This window comes from Ochlerotatus camptorhynchus, unplaced genomic scaffold (assembly GCF_037179485.1).
Source record: "Ochlerotatus camptorhynchus isolate MF236.1 unplaced genomic scaffold, CSIRO-AGI_Acam_v1.1 ptg000125l, whole genome shotgun sequence".
Lineage (NCBI taxonomy): Eukaryota > Metazoa > Arthropoda > Insecta > Diptera > Culicidae > Ochlerotatus > Ochlerotatus camptorhynchus.
Window position 1 is genome coordinate 855,456 of NW_027040615.1, and position 15,474 is coordinate 870,929.

The 15,474-nt window shown below is 43.6% G+C and overlaps 1 protein-coding gene across 3 annotated transcripts in view; it reads left to right on the top strand.

The window, feature by feature from the left end:
* LOC135700024 (serine-rich adhesin for platelets-like) overlaps window positions 1-15,474 on the top strand; it is a 456,905-nt gene that overhangs the window by 300,682 nt on the left and 140,749 nt on the right. The gene's annotated exons all lie outside the window — the stretch shown is intronic.

A 15,474-nucleotide genomic window follows, 5' to 3' on the forward strand; every position in this document is an offset into this window, starting at 1 on the left:
TAAAAGTTGACAAGCTGCCGACACTTCATAACAAGCAATCAAACACACACTCACTCACACAATCAGGAAGTTTTCCACCGCTGAACACACTTCAATTACAGCAGAACATCGCAGAGCGATACATTTTATCGAGGTCGTGTGCCATTCCCGGCCATTAATCGCTTACAGGTAGCTTCCGATCCGATCCGATGGTAATTACAATTTGAATGCAAACTCGCAACTCACCACAACCGTCGTCATCAGCAACTCCAACACACCGCACATTCGGTGGCAGCTTAGCTTGACTCAGCTCGACTGTAGACAGATCTAATTTAAATAATTATCTGATTATTCTCTCAGTCAGCTTTTCCCCTAGAGCAGCAGCAGCAGCAACCCGGAGGCTAGACATGAAAATTTGCAACTGCAACTGCAACTGCTGGTGCTGCACACTCCAATTGCTGGCAGTTAGTTTTTCCGACACGCTCTGGTACTGCTACTACCTACTGCTGCCTCACTCGTTGATTGGATTGAGCTGAGCTCATTTCGGGCTTCCTTGAACTATGACGCTTTGTTTCCCGGCCCCAGGGAGAGATTTCGCCAAGGCGAAATTAATCAAAGTTCGTTAATTGATTTCTTGTGCCGCTTGTTTCCATTTTTATGGGAGCCAATAAATCACCCCAGTTCCCGAGGAAGTCGTGATCCACCAATATCGTAAGCTTGATAAGAAATGGAAATTCACTTTTTTTAGAAAAATGATCTCGTAGGAGGAAGCCAGGGCGTAAGATCTATGGCTCCCATTAGTCTGCAAAAGGGGAAAGGATTTTCTAAATTAAAAAAAAAACTTGAAGAAACGGCTTCACTTCCCACTCGGCTGAGCGCCACCACCGGTGAAAATCCGCAGCTAATGAGATATATCTCCCTCTAATGATTGCAACGACCGAACAACCGACCAGGGTACATGCATGTAACTCAATGAAAGGCTTGCCGCCGTCGTCATCAGTCATCCAGTCATCCAAAGTGCTGAAGCGTCCAATATCAAACTCACGTTTGCCGTACTGCCGTCGTCGCCGCCGCCGCCGTTGTCGTGTTCAATTCGATGGGAATATCTGGCTGCCGTTTGCCGTTTGACGTGGTCGTTGTGGCAGATTAGAAATACCCTCCCGCAGCAGTCTGTCACATCTGATTAGTGTCAATTTCAGAGATCGGCACACGGTAAGCCACGTTGATTGCGACACGACTGGGCGACGACAGCGAGCTGGATAGCGGGATTGAATTGATGGACAAAAATGGATGAATGCAACCAACTCGTGATGGGCTCGGAATTGCAGGGACAACATAAGCTCATGCAATTTTGTGGACAAGCTCAGAAAATCTGCCATGAGAAGTTTTAAAAAATATCAAATGTGGTCTGGGAGATGTCCCTGTTAAGTTCCGGTAATTTCCCGTAGACTTCATGAGAGCCTCAGGAAACCTCGATGATGTGCGGAAAACTTCCAAAGGAAGTTCAGGCTACTTCAGTACAAACAAGGCATTCAGTTAGCGAAAGTACCAAGCTAATTTTAGAAAACTTCTGAGGCAAAGGAACTTCCAGGGAAAAACCTAAAAGGTGGGATCTGATCCTTCTTACTAAATAACAAAGTTTGTGCCACATCCTAGTTCTAGTCAGCAACTGGCTACTTTCCCGGGAGTTCCCGGAAAATGTCCCAATGTGACCATGGGCACTAGATATGGCTATCGATGAACGTGGTTTTGAATTCTCATGTGATTTGAAGTGTCGCATGATGCGGTTTGGTCAAGTCGGAAACTGGTCACTTCCCCCGGGGGTACCCGGAACATCTCCGTATGTGACCAATTTGGGAACTCGGTATGACCATCAATGAACTTGGTGTTGAATTCTCATGTGATTTGAGGTGTCGCATGAAGGCTTTGGCTCTAATTAGGAAACCTCCACTTTCCCTGGAACATTTTCCGGCCATATCTCCGGAACCAGTTGACCGATTCCAAAATTATTCTATAGTGTTCTATGGGACGATAGTTCCTGTTATTTTGTGTTCATTGCATCCAATTCGGTTCAGTTCTAAGGGACTATAAAACCTTTCATTTGTCGGTTGTTGCGTCCAACTCAGTTCAGTGGTTGCCGAGAAAGATGACTTAGTTCCTAAAATTCGTGTTTTTTAAACTTAATCCGGAACTGGATGACCGATTCCAAAATTATTCAATTGCGTTAGATGAGACCATGATATTTTTCATTTGGCGGTTGATGCGTTTAATTCGGTTCAGTGGTTGTCGAGTAACAGGACTAATTTTCCAAAATCCATGTTTTTTGGAACATGTTCCGGTCATATCTCCGGAACCGGTTGACCGATTCCAAAACTATACTATATTCTTTTATGGGGCTACACAACTTTTCATTTGGCGGTTCTTGCATTCAATTCGGTTCAGTGGTTGCCGATAAACATGACTTAGATCCCAAAATCCGTGTATGTTGGAACTTAATCCGGCCATATCTCCGGAACCAGATGACCGATTCCAAAACTTTTCAATATCGTTCTATGGGACTATAAAACCTTTCATTTGGCGGTTGTTGCGGCGTCTTATTCGGTTCAGTGGCTGCCGAGAAACACGACTTATTTCCCAAAATCCATGTTTTTTTTTGGAACATGCTTTGGCCATATCTCCGGAACCAGATGACCGATTCCAAAACTATTCAATTGGTTTTCTATGGGACCTTGATACCTTTCATTTGGAGATTGTTGCGTTCAATTTGGTTCAGTAGTTGCCAAGAAACATACCGTTATTTATTTTGTTACGCACGCACACAGAAATTGTCCGATCTCGTCAAGCTGAGTGAAATGGTATATGACACTAGGCTCTCCGGGCCTTGGATCAAAAGTCCGGTTTCCAAGCGATATGGATAACCTTCTCTGTAAGATATTGTCAGTGAACCTCTAGGGGAAAGGACTAAATTTGGAGTAAAGATACCCAGTACTCCGAGAGGTCTCGGATCTCCAGAAACTTCTGCAAAACTTTAAAGGTTTTTGAAGCTCCTGGAATTTCAAGAACTTTTAATACTTTGTCAACTCTCGTGGAGTTGCAAGTAGTTCCGGAGTAGAACTTTCAAAAACTTCAGGAAATTCCGACGCTTCGGGGAAACACTCAGAATATGCGGCACTCTCAAAATTATAGGTATTTCTAGAGCTATATCAGTCATCTGCGGATGCTTCAAGGGCTTCGGGATTTTACAAGAGTTTTTTTTGGGAACACTGGAGGTTTCCGGAGTTTCACAAGTTCTCCAAGTGTCTCGATGTATCAGTTTGTTTCCTACAATATATGGTCAGGGAACTTCTAGGGAAAACGATGCAGACTAAATTTGGAGTAAAGAACCCAGTACTCCAAGAGGTCTCGGATCTCCAGAAACTTCTACAAAACTTTAGAGGTTTTTGAAGCTCCTGGAATTTCAAGAACTCTTAATACTTTGTCAACTGTCGTGGAGTTGTGAGTAGTTCCGGAACAGAACTTTCAGAAACTCAAGGAAATTCCGACGCTTCGGAGAAACACTCGGAACATGCGACACTCCCAAAATTATCGGTATTTCTAGAGCTATATCAGTCATCTGCGGATGCTTCAGGGCTTCGGGATTTTACAAGAGTTCTTTTTGGAACACTGGATGTTTCCGGAGTTTGAAAAATTCTCCAAGTGTCTCGATGTACCAGTTCGTTTCCCGCACAGCGAAGCTCCGGTGGTTTATAAAGTTATACTATTCAAGACTGTTCATAGAGCTTCCAAAAGACCATAATATTGTTATTTCAAGAATTTCGGAACTTTCTGTTGATATTCGCATATTTGAATATCCCTGGTACTTCCCGTGGACAATCAACAGAACTTCCTTTTAGAAGTTGAGTGTTCACTCGGCTATCGACAGAAGCAGACCACTCTCAATGTGTGTCACGCAATCGTCTGTTTACTCGGCAGCAACCATTGTGTGGTCCTCCTCATTGTTCTTCATCAGCAGTTCTTTCGGTCGATGCGTCGTCGACTTTGGAAAGCAACCGTTTAGTGATGAGTGTGTGAGTCCTGACCATGTTTTGCCATCCATTGCTGCAATGGAAGCGCTCTGCCCCACGTTGGCAATACTGCCATACAATGAAACGACTGGAAGCGGCTCTCGTTCTGATGGAGGATGCTTATTGGATAGCGGAAGATAAAGTATTTATTGTGTTGTACCTTTTGACTATAGTTTTAAGATGTTTTGTATAGTGAACAAGAATGCTCGGCTCTGTAACGTTAATTCGATTGAGCCATATCAAATAAATTAATACACATTATTAACTTTCCGTTTGAAGTTGTAAGAGCTTCCTCCTGGATGTTCCCGAAAAATCCCGGTGGCCGATCACCCGCTTAAAGGTCCCTGAACGTCCCGTTATAATTTCACAGAATATTCCTTTTGAAGATCTCAGAACTTATTATTGAGAATCCCTTTATCATCCCAGATTTTCTCGATGTACGTGTCCAGAACTTCAATTTCGTTCAATGATCCCAGAACCTCTCGTTGAAAGTCGTTTGAACTTTCCATGTGAACATCCCTGTACTTCCCGTGGAAAGTCTTCAGAACTAGCTTTTAGAATTCTTCTGAACTTTCCATTGTCGCTGGATGTCTCGAAAACTACTCTTGAATGCCTCCGGATATTGTCGTCTGTAGCTCCCAAGGACTTTCTCGTGGATGTTCCCGAAAATTATCGGTGGACGGTCACCAGTTTGAAGATCCCTAAACTTTCATAATCTTCCCATTGGAAGTTCGTAAAAATTTTCGTTGAACGGTTCCACAATATCTAGTTGAAAGTCACCAGAAATCATCAGAACTTCTCATTGAAAACCTCCAGTCCTTCTCATTGAATGTTTAAGATCTTCACTATGGTTTCCCCTTAAACGTTCCCTGGGAAGTTCTTAGAAACATCAGTTGACAATACCCAAAGATTATCGTTAAAAGCTCCCAGAACTTCCCGATAAACTTACCGCTGGAAGCTCCCAGAACTCTTCATTTATAGTCCCAATCCCTTGCAGTCGGTTATCCCCAGAACGTCCCCTTGAATGCCCCCAGAACATTCCATTGAAAGTTTCAAGAACTTCCAACTTGACGATCCCAAAATTTCCCGGTGAACGTTCATCCTTTGGAAGATCCTTAAACATTCCGCCGAAATTTCACAAAACTTTCCTGTAGAAGATCTTGGAACACATATTTTAAAAAAACCTATAATCTTCCCGGTGGGTGTTCGCAAAAAGTCTCGATGAGAGGGTTCTGAACTTCCCGCTGGAATTCTACAGAACTTCTTTTTGGGTGTCCTCAGCTTTTCCCGTTGACCTTCCTTAAACATTCCGTCAGAAGATCTTAGAACAAAAAAAAAAATTAAAATCCTACAATCTTCCCGGTGGATGTGTCCAGAAACTCTCGAAGGTTCCTGACGTTCCCTACAAAGGTTTCAAAGGTTCCCAACGGAGGAGTTTCAAGACGATTTCAACGGAATTTATAGAAGTTCCTGAATGAGGAGGTTCTAGACGACTTCAACGGAGATTCCAGAAGCTGCCAACGAAGGTTCCAGACGATTTTGAAGAGATTCCAGACGTTGCCGACGAAGGATCCAGGCATTAACGACAGAGGAGGTTTCAGACGACTTCATTTCCTTCATTCCAGAAGCTGCCAACGAAGGCTCCAGGTTCCACACGATTTTGAGAAGATACCAGACGGAGGTTCCAAACATTGACGACAGAGGAGGTTCTAAACAACATCAACGGAGATTCCAGAAGCTGCCAAGGTTTCAGACGTTCCCGATGGGAGGTTTCAGACGATTTTGAGAAGATCCTAGCCGTTGCCGGCGGAGGTTTCAGAAGTTCACGACAGAGGATGTTTAAGACGACTTCAACGGAGATTCCAGGAGCTGCCAACGTGAATTCCAAGAATTTAAAGAAGTTCCGATATCTTAAGGGTAGTTCTGAGAACTTCAAGAACGCCCAGAACCACGGGGAAGTTTTCAGATCATTTATATTAGGCTCCGATAGTTTCCGGCCAGTTCCATAGATTCCAGGAAAATGTCAAGAACTGTTCCAATAAATTGAGGAAAATTGCAATATTTTAACACAGGTTGCCAAAACTTCAATTGAGTTTAAAGGTTTTAAGGGAAGTAGTGTAAACTTCGAATGTCAGGAAAAACTTCAGGACAGTTCCATGAACATCGAAAAAAAAAATTCAGAATTTTAGGGAAATTCCAAAAACTTCAGGAAGTTTTTTGAGAGTTTCAGGAGCTTTCGATTATTTAAAAAAAATGCAAGAACTTTACAGATATTCCGAAAAAAAGGTCCAGAAAACTTTAAGAAATTTGCGAGAGCCATCCGAGAGTTCCGAGAGTTTCAAGGACATTTTGAGGATTTTATGTTCGTTCCATTCCCAGGTAACAATTTTAGTTTTATGAGAATTCTGTAGACCATGATTTAGGCTTGTGTAATGCTATAATCCCTGAACTTTCTGGTGGATTTCTCCAGAAATTCCCCTTGGGTGTCCCCAGATCTTCCCGTTGGAAGATCCCAGCCCAAGCAACATTGCAAGTTTTATGGAGGTTTTAAAGTATGCTACAAGACTAAATCATGGTCTACAGAACCCTTATAAAACCGAAATTGTTTTTTGGGAGAACTTCCCGTTGAAAGTCCTCAGGGCTCAGCAAGAGATCCGTGGAACTTAGTAATTTATTCCAATGTTTTAGACCAAAATGCGGAATACCACACCGCATTGATGTATTCAAAGAAGTGTAGCTGGCATTCCGGTTTGGGAACACGACATCTTTTCCAAAGTTTCCGCGCGACAACCGATTCAACTAAGATTCAGACGTTCCTGACTTAGATTTTAGACGATCCAGAATATGATTACATACGCTCCCGAAAAAGATTCCAGACGTTCCCGACGGAGATCCCATACGTATTCGCCAGGACTGCCAGACGTTCGATTTAGGGAATGCCTGCCAGACGTTCTTTATTCCTGTGAGTTTGAGCACTTGATTCCCACACCGGTGCAGCGTAGAAAATTGCAGGTGCTATAATTTGATTGCAGACAGCCAGTTTGTTAACCCTAGAGAGGCGGGATCTGCGACAAATCAGCGGACACAAACACCTAACTTAGCTTGAACACTTAACTAACGTCTTCTCTACAATATGCGAGCGGAACAGGAGCTTCTCATCGAATACCATTCCAAGGTACGTAACTTCAGCAGACCACTCAACCCTTGTGCCGTCCATGACTACAGTGCAAGAAGGTGCCGGTATCAGTTTGGGCGATTGCCTGTGCAGGAACATGATAGTTTGGGTTTTGGAGGCATTGATTTTGATTTTCCGGAGTCTTTGCATAGTCAGCAAAGGTGTCAAGGCATCTTTGTAGTTTGTTTGTATTCATCTGCGAACAGGAAGAACACGCAACCGTCTCCGAGGGGAGGAATTTCGGAAGTATACAAGCTGTAGAGCAAGGGGCCCAACAAACTGCCTTGCGGAATGCCTGCCGGGATGGAAAATTTGTCTGAGAGACAACCATTGAACGATACCTTGAACGACCTTTGCTGAAGGTAGTTACGGGTAATTTTGACCAAATGCAATGGTAAATTGAAGTTACAAATCGTGTATATAAGTCCGTCATGCCAGAAATTGTCAAACCCCTTTTCGACTGCTAGCAAGGTCATGGCTGTGGACTTGGATACAGCCTTGTTACTTCGGATGTTGTTCATCACCCGTACTACTGACGGAGTTATTCCAGACGGGGATTCCATACATTTTCAACAACGATTGCAGAGGTTCTTGACAGATCTTAGAGACATGATGTTGATTATGAGCAATGCAAATAATGTCTTGAAAAAATATCTACAGAACTTAATTGATTAGCTGGAGATCTTTTGAATATTTCTTGATCATCTTGCCGTCTAGAGAAAATATCTGTAATAATATTCTGTGACTTCTACAACGTTCCTTGAACATCTAAAAAATTACAAAATGGTTTGATCCTCTACAAAATTCTCTGAACTTTTACAAAATACCTGCACTTCTTTGAAGTCTTACGCAGTTCCTTGTATTGCTGCGTAATTCGCCCCTACAAAGTTTGCTGCACTTGTACGAAGTTCGCTGAGTTCCTACGTATACTCGTTGAAGGTCCCTGAGAATTTATGAGGATCCCTGAAATTCAACAATGTTCCCTTGACTTCTACGAAGTTCCCGAAACTTGTTCAAATTTCTCACTTCTACGGAATTTTCTGAATTTTTACGAATTTCTCTTAAGCTCTACGAAGTTCTCGGATTTTTTACGATTATCTAGGATTTTCTACGAAGTCCTTGAAGTTGTTTGAACTTCAGTCAAGAAAAATCCCTGATCTTCAATCAATTTCACTAAATTTCTCAATTTTTTTCAGAATTTCCACAAAGCTTAAAGAAGTTCCCTAAACTTTTGCCAAATTCACTGAACTTTCAACAAAATTCCTATCACTTCTACAAAGTTCACTGAAGTGCTTCGATGTTCTCTGAAGCGTTTACAAATATACCTGATCTACGAAGTTCTTCCCTGATCTTTTACGAAGCTCCCCGAACTACTTCCAAGGGGCATGAAATCAAATGCTGTTCTCTTAACTTCCCTGATCTTTTCTGTAAGGAGTAATTTTAAGAAAAATCAAATCGCCGCCACCGCCCGGTCCAAAACATGAAAACTCTTTATGACCTTCCTGGGTGACATGTAGGCATAGAATCCAGACGATTTGTATGTTCAGCAAAGGAAAACCAGGCCTTAGACAGATTGAAGATTCCGACTCATCCAGACTGGACCAAACGTTGGGAATGTGTGGAATCTCGCGTCAGGAAAGTTTTGGATCATCTCCATTGAAAATCTGTGGAATCGCCTTCGGGAACGTCTGGAATCTCCGTTAGGTATCTCGCGTCAGGATCGTCTGGAATTATCTTTGGCAAACGGTTGGAATCTTCGAAAACGTGTGCAGTTTTCGTTGACGTTGGAACCTCCGTAGAAAACGTTTGGAATCGCCTTCGGGAACGCCTGGAAACTCCGTTGGGAACGTCTCATCAACATCAACCATCGAAATCGTGCCGAATCTCCATCTGGATCGTCTGGAACAGGATTGTTAATTGCGTTAACGTTTGCATTGCAAATTCCCATTGAAAACGTTAAAACAGAACGTCATTAACAACCCTGATCTGGAATCATCGTTGGGAACGTGTAGAACTTCGGGCTGAAGCGTTTTGAATCCAAATCGGGAACATCTGAGATCATCTTTGATAAAGGCTGGAACCTCCATCGAGAACGTCGAGAATCGTCTTTGGGATCGTTTGGAACCTTCGTTGGAAACGTCTGGAACTTCGCGTCAGTGTGCAATCTACGCTGGGAGCGTCTGGAGTCTCTGCTTGAAGGGTCTGAAGCCATCTACGAGAGCGGCGCGAATCATTTTTGGAAACGACTGGAATCTCGCGTCAGAAATGACTGGAATCATCTTTTGGATCATCTGAAACCTCTGTCCATAACGTCTGGAATCATCTTTGGGATCGTTTGGATTATCCGTTGGAATCATCTTTGGGAACGTCCGGATTATTCGTTGGAAACATTTGGAATCAGACGTCAGCAACGGCTGGAATCCATGTCGGGAACATCTGGAATCATCTTCGGCAACGTCTAAAATCATCTTTGATAAAGCCTGGAATCTCCGTCCAGAATGTCGAAAATTGTCTTTGGGAACGTTTGGAACCTTCGTTGGAAACGTCTGGAATTTCGCGTCAGTGTGGAATCTACGCTGGGAGCGTCTGGAGTCTCTGCTTGAAGGGTCTGAAGCCATCTACGAGAGCGGCGCGAATCATTTTTGGAAACGACTGGAATCTCGCGTCAGAAATGACTGGAATCATCTTTTGGATCATCTGAAACCTCTGTCCATAACGTCTGGAATCATCTTTGGGATCGTTTGGATTATCCGTTGGAATCATCTTTGGGAACGTCCGGATTATTCGTTGGAAACATTTGGAATCAGACGTCAGCAACGGCTGGAATCCATGTCGGGAACATCTGGAATCATCTTCGGCAACGTCTAAAATCATCTTTGATAAAGCCTGGAATCTCCGTCCAGAATGTCGAAAATTGTCTTTGGGAACGTTTGGAACCTTCGTTGGAAACGTCTGGAACTTCGCGTCAGTGTGCAATCTACGCTGGGAGCGTCTGGAGTCTCTGCTTGAAGGGTCTGAAGCCATCTACGAGAGCGGCGCGAATCATTTTTGGAAACGACTGGAATCTCGCGTCAGAAATGACTGGAATCATCTTTTGGATCATCTGAAACCTCTGTCCATAACGTCTGGAATCATCTTTGGGATCGTTTGGATTATCCGTTGGAATCATCTTTGGGAACGTCCGGATTATTCGTTGGAAACATTTGGAATCAGACGTCAGCAACGGCTGGAATCCATGTCGGGAACATCTGGAATCATCTTCGGCAACGTCTAAAATCATCTTTGATAAAGCCTGGAATCTCCGTCCAGAATGTCGAAAATTGTCTTTGAGAACGTTTGGAACCTTCGTTGGAAACGTCTGGAATTTCGCGTCAGTGTGGAATCTACGCTGGGAGCGTCTAGAGTCTCTGCTTGCAGGGTCTGAAAACATCTTCGAGAGCGGCGCGAATCATTTCTGGGTACGATTGGATCATTCGTAGGAAACGTCTGGAATGGCTGGAATCATCTTTGGGATCGTCTGAAGCCTCCGTACAGAACGTCTTGAATCATCTTTGGGAACGTCTGGATTATTCGTTGGAAACATCTGGAATCGCACGTCAGCAACGGCTGGAATCATCTTCGGCAACGGCTGAAATCATCTTTGATAAAGCCTGGAATCTCCGTCCAGAATGTCGAGAATCTTCTTTGGGATCGTTTGGAACCTTCTTTGGAAACGTAGGGAATTTCGCGTCAGTGTGGAATCTCCTCTGGGAATGTCTGGAATCTCTGTCTGGAGGATGTGAAAATATCTCTTTTTGGGTACGACTGGATCATTCGTTGCAAACGCCTGGAATCTTGCGTCAGGAATGGCTGGAATCATCTTTGGGATCGTTTGGAACCTCCGTCCAGAACGTCTGGAGTCATCTTCGGGAACGTCTGGATTATTCGGTTGGAATTCAAGTCGGGAACATCTGCAATCATCTTCGGCAACGTCTAAAATCATCTTTGATAAAGCCTGGAATCTCCGTCCAGAATATCAAGAAACGCTAACGTTTGCATTACAAATTCCCATCGAAAACGTTAAATCAGAACGTCATTAACAATTCTGATCTGGAATCATCTTCGGGAACGTGTAGAACTTCAGGCTGAAGCGTTTTGAATATAAGTCAAGAACGTGTGGAATCCAAGTCGGGAACATCTGAAATCATCTTTGATAAAGCCTGGAACCTCCATCCAGAACGTCGAGAATCGGCTTTGGGAACGTTAGGAATTTCGCGTCAGTGTGGAATCTACGCTGGGAGCGTCTGAAGTCTCTGTCTGGAGGATGTGAAAATATCTCTTTTTGGCTACGACTGGATCATTCGTTGCAACCGTCTGGAATCTCGCATCAGGAATGGCTGGAATCATCTTTGGGATCGTTTGGAACATCCGTCCAGAACGTTTGTAATCATCTTTGGGAACGTCTGGATTATACCTTGGAATCGTCTGGCATCTCACGTCAGGAACAGCTGGAATCATCTTCAGTGAAAGCGTGAAATCTCCGTCGGGAACGTCTGGAGCGTCTGCAATCATCTTTGGGAACTTTTGGGATCATTTTTCAACGCCTGAAACCTCCGTCGAGACCGGTTTAAATCGTCTTCGGGAACGTCTGGAATCTCGTACCAGGAAAGTCTTGATTCATTTTTGGTTGCGGTTGGAATCTCCATCGAAAACGTGTGGAATTTTCGATGGGGAAGTCTGGACTATCTGCCTGAAGCATCTGATTATACTTCGGGAACGTCTGGGACTTCATCTAGAATCAGTAATTATTGGAATCCAAGTCGGGAACGTCTGTAATAATCCGTCGAAAACGTGTGGAATCCGTCTGGAACGTGTGAAATCATCGCCGGGAATATTTGAAACCTCCACCGTAAATGTCTGGAGTAATCTTCAGAAACGTTAGGAATCATCTTCCGACACGTTTGGAACCTCCGTCGCATCAGAAACGCCTGAAATCATCTTTGACAACGGCTGGTATCTCTGTCAAAAACATGTGAAATCCCCGTAACGCCTGCAGTGTCCATCTGAAGCGTCTGAAGTCATCTTCAGGAACTTCTAGAATCATCTTTGGCTCCGTCGAGAATGTTTAGAATCTGCGTTGGGGTCGTCTGAAATCATCTGCAGAATCTTCGACGGGAACGTTTGGAATATCCGCCGGGAACTTCTGGAGCCTACATCGAGAACACTTGGAATCTTCGTAAAGAACATCCGGAATCATCGATTAGTATTTTTGTCAGATCTCCATCGGAAACGTTCTTCGTTGGGCAACTCTGGAATCTGCTTCTGGAACCATCGTCGGGAGCGCCTTGTCGAGAACCTGTGGGAACATTTGTCGGAATCTGCGATTGAAACGTCTGGTATGCCCGTCGTATGCGTGCGTGACGAAGTGTAAGGTGATAATGGGCCGCATTTTGGAAGTCGAAACTACAGACTTTTTCATACAAGCGTTCATACAAAAAATGCTTCGTTTCGACTGCCACTAGGAGGCCCCAGAGCACTGAAAAATGGTCACATCTCTGGCAATGTTGGCTGCACCTCAAAAGCAAATGGATCAAGACGAAACCCGATTGAAATCATGCAATATTTGGATCACAATTTAGAACGTGATGCAGGATTTTAAATCAACTCAAATCTAAGAATTTGTAACTATATCATTTTTGGATCATTTTATCAGTATCAATTGTTTTGAAACATCGGTAATTACTGCTTTAGCTAGTTTTTAAGTTTTTTCGTGTTTGAAGGCGAAAATTAAAACTTTTGGATTAAGAACGGAAAATTTAGTCGGAATGAATTTCTAAGGAATGTCCGAAGGAAGCCGACAAAACTTCCAGAGAGTAACGAATGAAGCTCTTCTGGAGAAAGTTTGAAGAAAGTTCTAAGAAGAGTTGGAAAAAGACTCGGGGAACTTCCAAAAGAAATATTGAGAAACTTTTGGAAAACATCGGATGACACATCCAGAGGAAGCCAGCAAGGCTTCAGAAATCGGATAAAATGTCCAGGAGTAGCCATTTCCAGGGGAAGTCAGAAGTAGTTCCGACTCGGAAAACTTGTCAATAGAAATTGGAAAAAATCTCCAGAGAAAACTTATGGACAATTTTCCAGAGTAAGACGAAGGAAACCTCTGGGAGAATTCAATAGATAGAAATCAAGCTAAACATTGCATTAGGTCCTAAGTAACATTTAAAGATTATCTTTGTCGACTTTCTCTTTGTATCCCCACGGCCATGGAATGATAATCTTAGCTATTTTCAGCACACAGATCGATAAAAGAAGCTTTTATCTAGCATCTAATACGATAAACACAGCAAGAAACGGTTATGTGCTCAAGTTATTAACGAAAGAGAAAGTCGACGAAGAGAATCGATTGATGTTACTTTGGACCTTATGCAATGTTCAGCTTGAAATGGACAATATCAACATGAATCCGATCGACTTTGTTCATTTGTCAACTTGTCACTCCCAACACAGTTTACCCATTTTTGGGTAGGTTCAGTTTTGACCGATCTGGGTGAATTCTATCCAAATTTGGGTAGCTTTGAAATAACGTATCAGATAAACGTCAAATTGTTTTTTTTTTTTGTAAAATCGCCTTACCGATGCAAATTTCCAAATCGTGCACCGGATCGATTAATTTATTAGCCGCGGTTATTCAGTTCCGGAGGTCCGGTCCGGACCTCTGGCAGCTGAACCGCGCCGACTAATCGATCCACCACGTAATGGACTTTACCGTCGTCGTCGCCGATGACAGCAAACCACCTCCGGCAGTCCACCGCCAATGACGGCTAATCTGATTAAAACAATATGTTTCCAGCTAAAAGCATACTAAACGAACCAGCTCCGAGGAAAAAGTGAAATTTTCTACCATTTATGAGAGAGTAGATAGGTTGATCGAAGCGGGAAGTTCCATAAAATAGAGAAGCGAGCGTGGGTTCCGAGCGGATCGGGTGGTGTGGATTAAAATCAGTTCGATTGCCAATCGATCCGGGGGCAGGAAAATCTTGATGGGAAACATTTTTTGTTTTCGCTTTGACAGCCGGAATGGATCGGACTCGGCCGGTGACGTCACTACATTCGGGTTCTTCCTCCTTTCCCTTTCATTGGGCCCTCGGGCAGTAGGCCATGTGGATAAAAAGTGAAACAATGTCGATTCATCTAACCACAGCCGTAAATGGCCAGCAAGAAGAGAGCCTGACAGATTGTGGCTCTGTGCCGGGGGTTTTGTGTCAATTGACAAAACAAAGTAATGCGACGTATAGAAAAAGACAACAATTGCGACAGAAAGCGACGGAGGCAAAACAAAAACTGTAGCGCTTCATATAAAAATTGTGCAAAACTTTCTTTTCCATTAGCAACGCGCGAGAGCGACTTTGTCGTCGTCGTCGAGAAGGCATAGAAGATTATGTCACTCCCCTGTTCCCCCCCCCCCCCCCCCCTCGGTCCTAAAGCATAAAAGGCTTTGGGCACGTGCACAAGAAAGAGTTCCACTTGGGGTAATTCAATGGAAGAATTGAAATGTTTCCTCCATTTACAGCTACCCATTTTTTTCACCTTCCCGCGCTCCCTCTGACATACGAATTGCATCATTTTTGCAGCTGTCAAACATCGCCGCCCCACACAAGTCCGCAAGCGCTGCCCATATAGATGGCGTGATTTGACAGCTGAGCAAAATGCCACTGGTTGCCAGTGGCGGCGACGACGACGGTGGGTTCTACAAAGTGCTTAAGCAAAATAAACAAACCGAAACAAGCGGTTTCTGACTCTTAACAGTAGATGAAGCATTCAAAAGCCCGAGGGAATGGGATGTGCTTTCAAATGATTCCATTGTTGCATGTAAGAAATAGGTAGCCGCCGTACGCGCGTGTCGATCAGAATTCCTAGACAGATTGCTACCGCGGACAGCTTCCTATACAAATGCTAACAGACAGGCACAACCTCGCCATCTACCGCTTAAAGGTAGAACTGACCGAACTAATTTTATAGCGAATGTGTCATCCCCTTGTTTACATATTTGTACGTATTTCTAATCTCACCATCTCACCCTCAAATAGACTACACATCTAAAACCCACTTCTGATCGAATCATTGGAAACGACGGGACCAAACGGTGCACAATCTAGATCGCCAATATCCAGGCGATCCAATTTTCCACTCAATTGTACTTCCCCCTGACACATATTTATTTCTGCATACACAGCAAAGATCCGACCTCCATCGTCATCGTCATTCGTCATAACAATC